The sequence below is a fragment of the Tachypleus tridentatus genome, chromosome 1 (genome assembly GCF_004210375.1).
Source record: "Tachypleus tridentatus isolate NWPU-2018 chromosome 1, ASM421037v1, whole genome shotgun sequence".
NCBI lineage: Eukaryota > Metazoa > Arthropoda > Merostomata > Xiphosura > Limulidae > Tachypleus > Tachypleus tridentatus.
The window spans coordinates 67244047-67258573 of NC_134825.1; positions in this window are offsets into that span (position 1 = coordinate 67244047).

Genomic DNA, 14527 nt, shown 5'->3' on the forward strand with positions numbered 1-14527 from the left:
CAGCCACAGTGCATCATAAGAGAACAAGTGAACTGAATAAATTAAAAAAGAACCTGATAAACAATTAACATCGTGTTTAAATCACACTAATATAACGATTTGTCACAGACAATTTTTTTGGAATTATGCACAAAGTTACACAATGAATTATCTGTGCTCTGCCCACCACGTGTATCGAAACCCAATTTTTATTTCTAACGCTGTGAATCCGCAGACATACCGCTCTGGTACTGGGTATCGAAGGTAATTACGCTGTTGTACTACTTTTAAGCATAACTACTGGCATTGTTTTATAGAATCAAAACTTCAACTGTTTTACTTATGACTTCGAGCTCCAGCCTGGTTAAAAGCAATAAATAAATTCTTTATTTTAACACAATAAAAAATCGCATAAAAACTATCAACAATGTTAATGATATAGGAGGAAAGACACGAACTTATTTCGCATTTTAAAGCGTTAATGGTATTTATGTTCAACAATGTCTGTGGAATACAGGAGCCGAGACAAATCCTGTTCTGGGTTAGATAATAGACATTTTCAAAGCTTAAACGTGAACGCTGTATACATTTTAACTGAGGTTTTATTACAGTGTACATAGTAAATAATGTTGAAACCTTGCTATTGTAAAATAAATCATGCTTTTATAAAGTCAAGCTGATGAAAGAAAGACACTCGCAATTTGGTGAAAAGTAAGCATAGCAAACAAGGTCTTACATTCACTTATCTCCCCCCCCCCTGCATCAAGAGTCACGTAGAGGTCGACTGGAATGTTTCTTCCTCAAAGGTTAAAGCACATCCAACTTACAAGTGAAACATTTCTTTTAATCCATCCTTTACACAGCTAGTGCGCATACAAAGACAAAGTGTTTCTTTCCTTGCATTCTGTTTAAATAAAAATCAATATTTATCATTGCCATGTTGCTGACTTCAACCATTAATTAAGCTTTAAAATTAAAGTTACGCTGATTTCAGTAGAGACTTGTGTTAATAAAGTCAAGGCAATATAATGCTAGAATGCTGATGTGATCCATTGAAAATTACTAGAAACTTCTACCTAGATGATATGAAAAGACTTAATCAAATATAGAATTTTGTTTATTTAGTTTTTATAGGCATTATATATATATGTAATCAAAACTCATCTAAAGCTCCACCTGTGGATATAAATAACATTTCAATCCTCGAGATATTTTTAAGGTTCTACTGGTGATAATAATATTATCAGAATCTATTGGTTTATTTTTGATAACGTTTTAAAGTTAGTATAATATTTACATATTGTTTTATAGCTGGCATGAGGATGCCGCCTAAAAAAAATAAAGAATTTATCTTTTAAGATTCAGTTATAAGAGTGGATAAAATGTTCGTGGATTTCTTACAAAATTTAATCAGAACTTTTGATAAATGGATGGAAAAGAAGGAAGAAGTAGTGGGAAGCATGTCTTAAAATTACAACAACGAAAGGTTTTACTGGAAGGAAAGAAAATGTTTCATTTTGGAAAAGCTGGAGAGCAGAAAAATTAAGTAAATTATGGAAAATGCAATTTAAGATGATCTCCTATTAATAATACCTTTCAAATTTCGCGAAACAATTAATGAGGTTATTTCCAATAAAGGGAAATACGTTAAAACAAGGCTAGAAGCGAAAAACCCGTTGAGGATTGAAATTGAAGTTCTGAAAATTAGAATGGAAAATAGATATATAAATTTATTTAATGATTTGGAAAAATATGATAGACTTCAAAATAACATTTAGATAACCAGGCTTAGTATTTTTAAAATTGTTAGTTTAACACAGAATGATCTGGATGAAAATGAAATACAATTATTAACAAAAGGATTAACTTTTACTTCCATGAATAACCATAATAAAATATAATAAGCAGAAGATATTTATGAATTTACTAGAACATTAGGAGATTCTAATCTTATTTTTCTAATGATTAGAATGAAGCATAGATAATCATTATCCAACAGTTTTATGATCACATCGTTTCTGAACATTTAAATAATAGCAGGGTTTTAATACATTGAGATTCATTAATGAAAACATAATGCGTACTTTGTGAAGAATTTAATATGAAATTAACAAAAATAATATTTTATTTTTAATTAATTCCGAAACTGACTATCTTTAAGTACTTCTAGAGGCCTATAAATCAAAAGAAATTAATTGTTTAGAAAAAAAAGTGAATATATTTGTACTTGAAAATATTTTAGTATTTTAGGAAGAAATAAAAAATTAATGGGATTTAAGTTTTAAACAAGAAGAGTTCAACGATCGTAATTCTTTTGTTATTGTTATATATTGCTAGTGTTATATATATATATAATAGGCTGCTCAAATTGTGAATAGTGATTATACATATACTGAACGAGTTGAAACTGGTAAAATCTGCATTCAAAATTCGTTCTTTATTGTGTTAAAACAACAACAAAATTTATTCTACTGGTAACAACAATGTTATTAATTAGGTACATAATGTCAGGCAAACTATTTAACAAATCCCACTTACACACATTCATACACAAATAAAATACGTGAACAATGTTATTTTTGAAAGGCCACCGGTTGTTTCTTAAAATACATTTCTAAACGACAATTTGTATACGCATGGTTATAAATGAAATAATATAAGACTTATTTGATGTTTCGTTGCCTCTGAAATAACACTGTCCAAAAGAAAAAAAAAACGCTCTTTAATAGCATAAACATGCGAGTTTGGTTGGAATATATGAGTTGGAAAATCCGGTTGAGCATTTAATAAGCATTATTAAAAGTAAAGAACACATGGTTTTCCAGTTTACTTTTAAAATATCGATTTGCAACTTGCTATATTTATTAGCTATAGCTATTCTTCTAAGATGTAATGGCCCAGAAAGGAAAAAAGTCCAATTTGGCAGCTTATCAAACGTCTTAGCTTTTATATTAAAGGGGGGCGGACGTAACTAAGACATTAGCATGCCCAGCCTGTGGATCTGAGAATTAATGGTTCACCGCTCAGAGCCACAAATATACGTTCCTCACTTTGGGGCTATAAATGCTCGTTAAGAGTGATGGTCAAATCACACAGTTATATCAGACAAAAGTAGACCACAAATAGACGATAGGTACTGTTGACCAACTATCTTCACATCAGCTCATAATTAGGAACAACTACAACAATATAGCCCATGTTGTAATCTTCGGTTTGCACGAAACAAAGTCCCTCGGGAAGACAGAGGTACGCTTACGAACTTACAGCGCTAAAATTCGAGAGTCGATTCTCATCGGTGGACAGAGCAAATAGTCTAATGTTGCTTTGCTCTAAAACAAACAAAGAAAAGCACTAAATGAAACCATCTGACAATATTTTAAATGTAATAAATTTTCTCTCTTTCTTGCATGCCTTATAACCTCATAGCTCAGTAATAAGTTTAAAGGCTTATAACCTTAAAAACTGTATTTTGATATCCATGGTTAGCACAGAACAGAAAGCTCATTCTGTAATTTCATGCTTAACGACAAAATAAACAAATATAACCTGATAAACTGTCAGAGACACGAATGCCTATCGTCCTTGGACCAGCCGTGGGGGGCGTTATAATGTGATGGTCAATCCAACTATTCGTTGGTAAAAGAGTAACCCAGCGCAGATAGCCCTCGAGTAGCTAAACTGGTGTTTTGTTTTTGAATTTCGCACAAAGCTACTCGAGGGCTATCTGTGCTATCCGTCCCTAATTTAACAGTGTAAGACTAGAGGGAAGGCAGCTAGTCATCACCACCCACCGCCAACTCTTGGGCTACTCTTTTACCAACGAATAATGGGATTGACCGTCACATTATAACGCTCCCACGGCTAAAAGGGCGAGCATGTTTGATGCGACCGGGATTTGAACCCGCGACCCTCAGATTACGAATCGAACGAACGCCTTAACCTACTTGTCCATGCCGGGCCTTGTTAAAAGATAACTCAGCGTTTGCCTCCCAGATGTCAGTTCGTTTGTTTGCTGTTCGGAAGCTGCGACCTAGAGATCTGAAACAGTACCATTCTCCCCGCAGCAACAGAGTCAGACTCGTCCTTCAAACGTTTTTGACACTTTAACCATCAAACGGCGGCCATCATCAATTGATGCTGCTACCTGCAACGTTGCCACTGTTTAAGAGTTAAAACAGGATTGTATACTTGATTTACGCATCTCTAGTCGTATGAAGGAACACCGTTTTCTTAGCTAAAACAAAACGGCTCATCATTTCTAAGCTAACTCTGAGCAAGTATTGTAGGATTCCAATCACCTGTACTATTTTTGTAGAAAGCCGTTTGAAGGAATGCTTTCAGATGATAGACGGAGGTCATGCTTTAACCCCTGTGTGTGTGTGTGTATGAGAGTGTATTTGTCAGCAGGAATTCCCGAAAAGGGCTGAATGTATCTTGAAGTAAGTTGGTATGTGTTTATACCATGACCCATCTTATACATGGCTAAGTTTTGAATAGTCATGGTCAAAGATCAAGGTCACAAAAATGAAAACAAATCTCTCTGTTAATATGGGGACCTTTCTTACTTTTAGCATGAGAAGGTGGAGTTAATCTTGCTGTTAATTCAGGCTTGTTCCGAATTGTTTGTTTATTTGTTTCTAATTTCGCGGAAAACTAGGGCTGTCTGCCCTAACCGTCCCTAATTAAGCAGTGTAAAACTAGAGGTAAGGCAACTAGTTATTACCACTCACCGCCAATTCTTGAGCTACTCTTTTACCAACGAATAGTTGGATTGGCCGAAACATTATAACGCCCCCATGGTTCAAATTGCGAACATATTTGGTGTGACAGGGGATTCGAACCCTCGAATTACGAGTCGAGTGCCTTAACCACCTGGCCACGCTGGGCCAAGTGTACATGTGGAAACGTTGATGTCAATATTTTATGTTTAATTTTTATCGAAAGTGTGCACAATGATTTTCATTATTATTATCTAACTGGAAAAAGCTTTCCGATTTGTTTTTATGTCAATGTGGATTAATATATAAGATCACTAGAGAAGGAATTGTGACACTTTCAACACTATTGTAGAAACAGTTGATACTGTTAAATTAAATACATTTCTTTCCTTACTCTATATTTTGGGTACTGTTAATTAGAAAATTATTTTATCTACTATCATGGAAGATACCCAAGAGGTGTTTCATCAAGCATTTCCAAAGCGACATCTAACGAAAGTAGAATTAACTTAATTATATTTGTCAAGTACAAGGAATAATTACAACCGTAAGTGATATAATGATTAGTATTCTCGGACTATGAACCATAATGGCTCAAAATTCTCTATCTGTTGCTGCAACCCCCCACTCCCAATGGCACAGTGATGTGTCGTCTGCGGACTCACAATGCTAAAAATCAGGTTTCTACATCCGTGGTGGGCAGAGTATAGATAATCCTTAGTGAAACTTCGTACTTAACTTCAAATAAATAAACAAAAACTCACTCCACATCGCTGGCCCTTGCATTGGTGTGTTACAAGAGCGACAGTTAGATTCCACTATTCATTTGCACAAGAGTTGCCCTTGATACTGTTGACCATCTGCCATTATCCCAGTCTATCAGCAAAAAATTAGCTTCGTGTAGCTTTGCTTGAAAATTGTGAAACAACAAATTCTATATATAATTTCTCTATATAAGAGCAGTCATCATTTGTGGCTTTAAAAATGAATATATTCTTAATAAACTTTGTGCTAATAGTTAGATAAACTACTTTGAAAATCTTCGCCAGTATTATATGTTACTTATGATAGAAACACTTAATTAAAAATAAACATAAGTGTGGATACTTGTTGATTCCAAACTAAATCAGCCTGGTTTTTCGGTTATTTGCACGAATATGACAGAAGTTAGAGGAACTATGTTTAAGATTCCAAATTTACTCCTTTAAAAAATACTATAATGAAATTCAAAAGTATGATACCCATAAGTTCATATAAAAAAGCATTTTTGAGCTTAAAACCTCGAAATTATACGACATGAAAGATAAAATTTCTGATAAAATTCTAATTTGTTCTTTCAGAAACCAAGTCTGATTCTATTTAACTGGAAATACTCCAGCAAGTTTTTTAATACATATATGTATATTATTACTTTTCCAAGCATTATATACCTTACATGCTGTTCTTGTATATGTTGCCAGCTGCCATCGGAATGATTTCGAAACGAAAAATATTGATACACCAAACTTCCGAAATTCAGAAGTGTATCGATATCTAGTTGATTGCTTGTCCAAACCACTAAAGTTACTGGAAATGTTTCACAATTTTTTCGTGTTTTTTTTTTGTTGTTGTTATTACTTTCCAGCCACCTGAATAATATTTTTTTTTTACTTCGGTAACCTATAAAGTAAAAGGATCTTAGTAAAAGCTTTATATATATTTATATAACGTTAGGCGCCTCAATTCGATTAAAACGAACACGACAAATATTTTTATCCATGGAAATTATAAGTGGTGAGAATATATTTGAACACGAGAGAATTTAAACATACGTTTTTATGAAATATGCACATAATTGATTCTATTCAATATTTTGGATAAAACAAGTTCGTTTTTGTTTCCTTTCTTTTTAACCAAAAGACAAACAAAATAAAAACAGTAACATTGACAATGAACACTTACGCCAGAATATAAAACAAAACTCCATCTCTTCACAGTTCCCCGCTAGCACAGTGGTAAGTCTAAAGATTTACGACGCTAAAATCAGGCGTTCGATCCTCTGGGTGGACTCAGTAGATAGTCCGATGTGGCTTCGCTATAAGAAAAACGCACACACACACATCTCTCAAAAAAAATTAACGTAAAATTTTAATTTTAGTCAATAATTACATAAACTTTTCTCAAAATAAAGGCTGGGTTACTTTGTTGGTTTCCTTAGCAGAGAGTGTATTCAGCCAATATATATATATGTGTATGCTTGTGTGACTAATAATCTGAAACATCTTTAGTAATTTAATGATTTTAATTGAAAATCCTAAAACATTATTATGGAAAGAGTTAAAACATCTCGATGTATTACAGGCTACACCGTAAGTACAGATATTACATACATGGTGACCCCATACATCATAATATTACTGACCCAGTTCAGAGTTAACACGTCAATAAAAGATTGGACTGGCATGTAATGAACACTTTCCACGTTATCGTCCTTATCAGTTTACTTAAGATTTTTTTGTTTGTTTCTTTTGTGTGAGAGTGGGGGAAATTATTTTAATTTAAAAATAAAACAGCAAGGATATTTTATTGGAAATAAACTTCCAGTATAAGAGTGCATACTAGAAAAGTGTACGTGCTTAAGGATATTTTATTAGAAATAAACTTTTAGTACAAGAGCTCACCTGCGAGGGTTTAATAACATAAAATGGTCTGCGACATCGGATTAGGCGGTCTGCATACAACTTCAACATCAAAAAAGGATAAAACAGCTGTTGTGTTGGGATAAAAACTTGAGATTCGATATGATTTTTTCTTTCAAAAGTTAGCGTGTTAGACTGTCATCCAAGGACCAAAGTTCGTTTCCCGTTGCCAAAAAAATCATAACCTATACTTTAAAGCCGTGAATACTTTATAAGATTAGCAGTCTCACTAATCGATTAGAATAACTCAAGAGTTGGCAATATGTGTTGTTGAATAGCTGCCTTTATTCTCTTCTATAGCTTAAGGATGAGGGAAAGCTATGCACAAATATCCTAGTGTAGATTTTCGTGGAAGTTTTAAACCAGTAAAAATAACTTTTCACTGAAAAATAAATATGAAAAATTTTCAAGATGCTTTGTTTGTATTAGGATTACGAACATGGTTTAACAATTTGGAAAGAATGGTTGTATGCCTCTTCAGCAGCCTTGGCTAAATTGAAGGTTAGACGGAGTTTACAAAATAAAATTGAAGATTAGTTCGAGCTGAGATATCACATAATGGTATAAAGAACAAAAGTACAGACGTGGTTAATTCTTTAAATAGCACAGTGTTATTCCATGTTATTATTAATTTGGAGCTTTAGCAGTAAACATTTCTGTTAATAGCTTTTTTATATATTATAGCTCGAGGTATTCATGAAAGTCCCTGAAGTACAATATTACGTCATTATAAGAAACACTGGTAAATGTTAGCATTGATAGTTACCATGAAACCAGGAGAACTAGTTAGGTTAAATTGGCAAAATTATTGAATGGCGGCACTGAAGTTCATTAACTGTAAGTAATTAGTACACATCACACAATAACACATTGAAAATCCAAGGATATGACGATTCTCATTGATTATCTGTAACGTGTACTAGCAGTGAAGACTAACAAGTTATACAGCTAATCAAGGATGAAACTTGCAAATTAACATCCTTCTGATACCTCGAGAGACCGAACTAAGGGCTTCAGTTGTAAACAGCACAGTCTCGTCAGAATATAATAATATAGCGTTCTTAAGTTCTATTGTAATTATGCCTGTTAATTTATGTCTACATATCTGTCTACGTATACATAGTAAGAAACTTTAGCACATGAAATTACACTAAATAAATTAATAGACGTGTTTCTGAATAACTTCCTTGGCACTGGTGCTTAAGGGGAATTTAAAAATACGAATTACAAAAAAACTTTCACATTTCCTTAAGGACGTAACACGTGTTGGAAAGTTCGATGTACTATATCAGTTTCTGCCTCGATTATCAGTTCTTTTGAATGTTGCATATACGAATGTTATATGTTCATTTTATATATAATTAACATATATATAATACGCATGCACAAAAAAGCAGACTATGTGTGAAGGCGTTTGTAGGGGCCGGGAGAGTCTTTCATCAAGAGAAGTTAAATATTTCAAGTCATCATCCCTTATTACAAGTCGGATCTAATTTCAGACCTCCTGTGGGAGTGATGTGCTTTCGTTAACCTCTGACTCAGGAACTATTTATTTAATTCTGTATACCATCGGGTGTCCATTCCTTACAAATGAAACAAAAGAGGTTTGAGAAAAAGTTCATTTTCTATGGAGTATTCTATAATCAGACGTACTTGGCATGTAAATCATTTAAGAATGTCAGTAATAACTCATGTTACGCTGTAATTACTTTGTATTGTATTGTTTTGTGAAATGGATTATTCGTAGCAGGCCAATAGTTACGTATAATGCTCGAAAGAGTTAAAACTCAGCACCATAGACTTGTTTAATTAAGCAAGTTTGATTTACACGCCATGTTTTAAACTCACAATAAATAGGAAACGTTTTTAGCACACTTATAATAGTCTGTTGTTGCGAATAATACTTACAACATCAGTGATCAGAACTAGAAACGTTAGTGTAATAAATAATATTATTAATTAAATATGATGTTATTACCAATAGTAATTATAATGTATTGATTCATCAGTTGAGTACCCTCGATGTTAATGCTATTTTTTGCCATAATGTCAATAATATCTCACGAGGTTAGGGCCACCTTAGGAAATTTAGGTTAGTCTTAAATACATATTGCTAAGCTAAGACTTCCGATATATGGTGATCGCAAGAGGACAATGTTGCATTATTGTAAGGATCATTAGTAAATATAAACGTTAGCAGTTAAAAATAATCCTCAAAACAAAGATATATTACAAAACTGAATAATAAAAAAATAAATACTTTGCATATATTAAACCTTTTAATCGGCATCTTTAATAAAACCATTGTTAAAGAAAGAATATAACTTACAAAATACAAAAAACTAGTTTTCAGTCACTTTCACCAGTTTCAATATCTAAAAATACAGTCGTTTGATGTATCACCAGAGAGTACCAAATATGGAAATTGCATTGATTATGATAATACAAATTAACTAAAAATATATCGTTTAAGGTCGACATATGCGACAAGATAAACTGACAATAACTTAAACCAAATTTACCACATATTAAAAACCTAAAAGCACAGATGTTTTTACAAGCTCACTGAAACACATTCAGATATGTTTGGCTCCCTGTTAACGGAAAATCTTGGCATTTGTGATTATATGTCTTGTTTGTTTCTTGACAAGCAAAAAGCTATGCAATGAGCAGTCTGTGTTCTCCCTACCAGATTTTTAGCGTTATAAGCTCTCAGATCTGCTTCTGAGCCGCAGAGAGAAGTATATGAGATTGTAAGAAACTGCATAAATTATTGTCATTTCTAGCCAGAAAATGGCGAATAACATATTTTTGTATAGATCTAACTCATTCATTGTTAAAATTAAAATAACTTCATTAGTTTGAGCTATAATCAATTTTAGATGTAAAGGTTTCTTGGTTTGTTTTGAATTTCGCGCAAAGCTACATGAGTGCCATCTGCACTAGCTATCCCTAATTTAACAGTGAAAGACTAGGGAGAAGCACCTAGTCATCACCACTTACAGCCAGCTCTTGGGCTACTCCTTTGCCAAAGAATAGTGGGACTGACTATAACATTAATACATCCTTACGGCTAAAAGGACGAGCATGTTTGTTGTAACAATAATTCGAACCCGCGACCGGGCCAAGTGTAGAGGTATTCAGCATTAAAACGAAATACAATCTATTTGTTATCAGGAGTGTAGGGTTCCAGACTGTTGTTATCCCGTGTATGTTTGTGAGTTTTCTTTCTGTAGCTGCTGTTTTTCTTAAAGTATGTTTTGAAGATTTGTCTTTAGCGCTCTGTCCACAGCAGGAATCCAATACCAAATAACAGAGTTATAAACCTGATGAAATAAAACAATTAAATATCACTAAATACTTGAGTGTCCGCTCATTGTGAGACTTATGTGGAACAGTTTCCTATTAAATAATAAACTAGAGAAACAAATGGCTTGGCTCGGCATGGCCAGGTGGTTAATGCACTCGATTCGTTATCAGAGGGTCGCGGGTTCGAATCCCAGCCACAACAAACGTACTCGCTCCTTCAGCTGTGGGGGGCGTTATTATTATTATTGACCGTTATTACGGTCAATCCCACTATTCTGTAGTAAAAGAGTAGCCCAAGAACTGGCGGTAGGTAGTGATGACCAGCTGCCTTCCCTCTAGTCTTACATTTCTAAATTAGGGACGGCTAGCGCAGATAGCCTTCGTATAGCTTTGCGCAAAATTAATAAAAAACAATCTATACAAGTTGCTTATGTTTTGATTATCTTATACCCATTGTGGTATATACGTGTCTCCAGTTCTGATGAGGAAAACACAAATTTTAACTGTATATATTTGAAAATGATTTCAAAATGGAAATGTTTTTACTTACGTAAAGAAATGTAAAAGGAAGAACAAGAGAAATAGGCAGTAACATGACTTCAGAAGACGATTATTTTAAGTTTTCCTTCCACGTTCATTTTAGTTGCTACAACATGTAATCTATAGCCTGTGTCTAAATGAATTAACCGAGACTCCCGCGACGCTGCGGGCAGTCCTAAACATGGCACCCTAGGGGTAACCCCTATCCATATCTCTTGAGAGAAATACTGAGCATATTTGGTATGCAAACGGTCAAAACCTTCCTCCCTTAAAAATTGAAAGAGTGAAGGAAAGAGAATAAGTTGCAAAAACATTACTGTGAGGACATAAGACATTTCTCAGCCTAAAGTTACATGTTATTAGGTACAAACCAGACGTTCAAATCTAAAACCACTTTTTACCTATACCGTGTATTAACATTTTATATATTAGAATATTCTACGTTATTTCTAGAACGATGCAGTTATGACTGTTTTAAAATTTCTAAAATATTTGACTAGAGTTTAAAAGTCCAGATAATTCTGAGTATACGTTATTTTTAAGGCCAATTACCTTGTTGTGACTTCTTGACAGAAATACGCTTGGTAAAATTCTACCTGTAAGAACACGAAAATCTAATATAAAGGACCATAAGTCTTATAGTTTCACTACTTTTCTATAAATTCAGTATTTGCGTATTCGTTATCTTCTACAATATCCTTTAGTCAGGCTTCTGCGAAACCTACCGACGAAAAAGGAAAACACATTCATTTTTTTTATTTTATTTATATTTAATTGGAATTCATATTTCGTTTAGACTCACTTGTATTCGCAAATTCAGTTTAATTTAGTTGTATCAATGATTCGGTAGCATTACTTCAATGATTTTATAATAGCCTTTGTATTCATGATTTTAAGAAAAAGCAAATTTCGTGCCAAAAATATAAGACTTCCATAGTTTTATCCGGGTCTTTATTTACATCATTTTGTCATTATTAAATAAAAGGGTGGAGTTTGGGTGTTTTACATTCTAGAAACTTAGGGTGGTAGCTGGATTTCCTTAGTTGCTGACTAGTTTGACATCAGGATCTTGTGTGATAAATGGAATATCCACAACGCGTTTGTGTGATACGGCCACGGACGTTACCCGTTATGAGACTGAATAATAACAACAAGGACTATCAATGGAAAAATGAATTTTGAATTTTGAGTCTTTTGTAATGTTTTAATTTATATTATCTTCATCATTATTGTTTTATAGTGCTGATTAAAAAGTTGCCTTTTTACAATTAAAATAGTGGATAGCTTTAGAACTCTTGATTTATATGGATATGCATTAAGAAATGTTAATATACGAAGCTGTTTACGTTTTATTTCCTTGTTAAACTTAAGCTTAACTAACATTATAACCGTGAAATGAATTTTTGGGAATATTTTTACTTTAGAAAATACTTCATCTTTGTATCTTTCAACACAAATGGTTTCTTATGTGAGAGCTCATAGTTAATTTAGCTGTTATTTTTTGTGCAAAGCTACCTAATAAATACCTGCGCTACGCCTATCAAAGGAAACAAACCCCGAATTTTAGCTTTATAAGGCCTCACACTTTCTTATGGGTCACTGGGTGCTTATAAGAAGAGAGATTAGAATATTTTTATTTTTAATTGAGAATTATACATATAAATTTAAAAAGCGTTAGTTGTATTATATGTGATATGCACCTTAAAACATTCTAGTTCAGGGTTAAAATTCCCAGTCAAATAGCTCCCTAAGAAAATATTATGACCATAATACTCGTTGCATGTATATTAACAGAAAACATAACTTCTAACTATAACTAGCAATACTTCTCATATGAATTATGGTCAGGGAAATGTTAGCCCTAACAAATAACTGCTGTACCACTTGTAGAAGTATTAGACTTAACAATTAATTGTAACACTGTAGAGTTAAGGAAAATATTAAGCCTAATTATGAATTAGAACAATGTGATTAGAAAAATTACTTTCAACTAGATCATGCCATGTTACTGAAGAAAGCATTACATGTACCTACTAATTGTATTATGGATGTAAGTATACTTTGCTTCGGAAAGGGTTGTTATATACCCTTTCAAAATACAATAGCTTTTCGGTTGAATACATTACCTAAAAAATGAAAATTTCAAAATGTAGTTTTTATGCATACCGTCCTATCGCGACTTGAGATTGTAACTGTCACCTGGCTTAGTATTTGCGTATTTAAAATCATTTTTAATACAACCCACTCAACCCTCTCTATATCTCTATTCCAGCTTCTAAAAAGCCTTCTATGCTTATCCTACTGGTAACTCGTTAGTCCTAGTTTAATACAAGCTAAATAGACCCTATATCACCTTCTAATAATTTTTTTCTATTCCATATGTTCGGCATAAACTTAAGAAGTTCTATATTTCTGCAATTGATAGAGAAATATTAAAATAAGTTTTCTAATTTTTTTTAATGGTGTGTATTTGAGGTATTAATTTTAATTTCATTTTATTTGTTTTACTTTTTCACAGGCTTCATAAAATTATGTAAAAAGTGAGCTTTTTAATAACTTCTTCAAGATACTGTTATGAAAATATTTTTATCTAGCACATATATCGTAATAAACTTTAAGTCATCCACCTTCGCGAAATAAAGACCAAAAACAATAGCACGTTATTGCCAACATAACAAAACATATTAATTGTATATTGTTGTTTTATTTAGTCAATATTACAGTCTGCTTCATTCTTTGGTTGCGTTTGTTGTTAGGCGCAAAGCTACATAATGGGCTATTTGTTCTCTCTCACCCCTGGTATCGAAACCCGATTTATAGCGTTATAAGTACCTAGATTTACCGCTGAAGCACTGCGAGAGCTCACTCGTTCGTAAAGAACGGTTTTATTAGTGGTGAACCATGTGATATTCTCTTTAAAATAGCGAACCTTAAATCATTTTTCTTATGTGTTTGCACAGTTCAGTTATGACCAAATGTTTTGTAAATCCCGTTGAATTATCTAATGTTGCTTTATAGAGACAAATAAAATCTGCTAAATAATATTACCTTCAAAGGCTACATGTAAAGAACAGTTCCATCGTTCAGGGTTTCATTGGTTCCTTGCCTGAAAGGATTAGGAAATGTTGATAAACCGTGGTATACACTGCAAATACTAATTACTACTATTATGGTTTCAGTTAGACTTTTGCGATATTTCTTTTTTTGGAGTTTCTTTGCTTAAATGATGTTTAAAAATATTTAAATTATGCGTGTATTTTTTTAATTATGCCTCATTCGTAAAATTTTTGGGGTTATACAAAA